This window comes from Malurus melanocephalus, unplaced genomic scaffold (genome assembly GCF_030028575.1).
Source record: "Malurus melanocephalus ecotype Western Australia unplaced genomic scaffold, MMel_1.1 scaffold_85, whole genome shotgun sequence".
Lineage (NCBI taxonomy): Eukaryota > Metazoa > Chordata > Aves > Passeriformes > Maluridae > Malurus > Malurus melanocephalus.
In genome coordinates, this window is record NW_026623317.1 from 308335 (window position 1) to 311445 (window position 3111).

Sequence of the window (3111 nt, forward strand, 5' to 3'; positions counted from 1 at the left end):
AGCTCAGCTCTCCCCTATAATAAATGATGTCTTGGAATATTGTTAGGTTGATGTGATGATTGAAGGCCAAGTGTCATATTACAGCCAGAATGAAACTGAAGTTTCATCAATCCTCTATTCTCGTGAAAAACAATACTTTGAGAGTTTGTCATGACACCTCACACTTCATTTATTGTAACATTTATTTTATAATCCTGAATGTTATTAGATGGATGATTAGAATGATTATTATTAGAAATGCCATTTTCATCCACCAAAGATRATCATCACAACTTTTTGACCAGAGCCAAGTTTAAGTGAAGATATTAATTTAAGGGTATAAAATTTCATTTAATAACCCCTAGAATCTGTTTCACTGTGAGCAATGTCTGGTGAGAGGATGTTTGTGGAAGTGCACTCTAAGAATACCAATAAGCAAGGAGATGTTTTAAAAAAGCTCACTCTGCTGAAACCCATCAGAAAGTTCAAAGATTGTTAAAACAGGACACACTGTGCTCACATCTTTGGTATCAGAAAGTAAAAAGTGCAGCACAGGGCAGGTTTGCTGTGAAGACAGCTGGGCCTTCTGTGTGCCCACCAAATAGTAAAAATGTGGAAAACAGAAGGTGAAGATTCATGCTGAAGGAAAAGACATTTCACTGACCATCATGAAAAACCTTTTATAAAACAATCTATTGGGATCCTACACAGAGCACTGTTGCCTTGTGGTGTCCACTCTTTCCCATGGGGTGGTCAGTCCCTGTCCAGACAGCAGCAGCAGCATCTTTATCATGCTCAGGTGTGACACCACAGAGGTTTTCCTAACCTCACCTTTGTTCAACTAGACATCAGTGTTCCATCTCCCCATTCTGCTGTTTATAAGCACTTTAATTCTGGATTTTGTGGCTTGAGAAGAATCAGAATTCCAGAATAGTTTGGCTTGGAAGGGACCCTAAACTTCATCTTGTTCCACTCCCTGCCATGGGCAGGGACATCTTTCACCATTCCAGGTTGCTCCAAATCCCATCCAGCCTGGCCTTGGACACTTCCACAGATGGGGCAGCCACAGCTTCTCTGAGCAACCTTTGCCAGGTCCTCACCACTCTCACAGGGAAGAAATTATGGGGAAGGTGATATCTGTGACCTGCTGAAACCTCTTAGAAAGTACAAAACAGCATCTTCCCTTTCTGATATTCCCATACTGATATTCAAGGCTTGTAAACAGAGTTGGAGTCAAATATTTTAGAAACTACAAGAGACTAATTTCTATTATCTGAGCTTCAAGAGGAACAGACATTACTGGGTCTCATATAAAAACACATAGATTTTTAGATAAACTTGAGTATTTTCTAATCAGGTCTGAATAAGATGTTTCTGTGCTAAATATCTCACTCAAGGAAARTTTTAAGCTCTCTGAGCTCTACAATTTCTCCTTGGAGGATTGAAGAGGTCAAAAGGCTTAGAAGAGATTCAGATTMTTCCCCTTATAATGAAAGACATTAATACAAGAATAGTTTTATAAATTATTTCAATTCTTGCTTACAGACAAGGACCTACTTCAATAATCTCCACATTGAATTGAGTTCTGGGGAATGTAAACCAAACAATGCTGAATGTTTCTATCTGCTCAAAATGTAAATTCAAAGTAGGTCTTATACAAGCATGAAGTATTCTGAATACTTTGGTTGGTTTAGAAAAATTATAAGGAATTAATTTATGCTTTTAAATGCATTTGAATCTTTTAATGTGCTCTTATTTGTGTTCTTGGTTAGGAATGGCTTTGAAAAAAATATGTGGCGTTTTAGACAACTTTCTTTGCCCTAGTTAGAAGGGGTAATATCTGATATTTCAGAACATTTTCTGTTKCTGGAGTGAATTTTCTTTTAGTTTGAATGGGTTATGTTATTTAATAAAATTAAGCAACATTTTATAATGATAAAATTTTATATAAAATTAAATTACATACATATGTCAATTGTATAACCCAAGCTTGTTTATGTGTTTTTCTCTTTAACTCCAGTATTTGTTTTATCTGCCTTACTCTATTTTTCAGAAATATACTTAATAATATGAGCTAACCAACAAATCTGCATAAACCATTCTGTTTACTTAAGTGTATCAAATTAAAATTCTATATAATCAGCTGGGATCAAAATAAAGGAGCTTTTCAAGCTCTTCTTAAGACTTGACTTATTTGGGGTGTGGTTTCAACTAATCTGGAACTTTCAGTAGGGAATTACTGAAATCACTGGCTCTTATTTAAATCATTGATTCTGCTCCTGGATGATGTAAAATGTAAAAAGATATTTAGGAGAGAAATCTGAATGCGAGTATTCTCCAGCCACTAGAGCCTTATCATGAAGTTTTCTCTTGCCTGTCCAGTTGTTAGTTCCTCCTGAGCACTGGGAGTTTCCAAAGTGAGTGTTATCTAAGACAGTCTTCAAAATAATCTTTTTCCTGGAATTAGCAAATAATCTGTAGAGAAGAGAGAAAAACATGAAACTAAACCCATAATGTGCATTCTGAATGCATTATCTCGTTTAAAAACAAAACAAAACAAAAAAATTGGGAAAACACAATTTTCCTTCACCTTTAAAGAAAAAACTTTCTCAGAGGTGTAGGAGTAGTAATGCACAATGTAATGCTTTGACTTTGTAAACTTGCTTATTAAATGAGCTGTTTTCATCTATTGTTCCATAAAGGAAATCATCTCAGGTTCAGGTAATCTCCACCTGTCCCTGTTTGCTGGGGGATCATCCTGAAGCTGTGGAGCTGTTCCAAAGCTGTTCCAGSATGGTGTGGGTACTGCTGAGACATCAGACACACTCTGCAGACCCCACTGGGACCTTTCACAGGGAATTTCAGGTTCCCCTCTGGGTTTAAAGGAGCTGTGACTGTCTGTCATTAGATGRAGTGTCAGAAATTTGCCCTATATTTTACCAGGTCTCTGGAGTTTCCAGTGTATCATATAAGAGATTTGGCTAGAGGGTTACCTCATTAGCTATCTTGCATATCCCTTGTAATAGGGATGTATGATAATCAAAGTGGATGTATGACAACTAATTAGAAAATCCCCTTGTTGGAAAGCTTATCTCTTTATGTTCAGCATACCCATGCTTCACTCAAAATTGT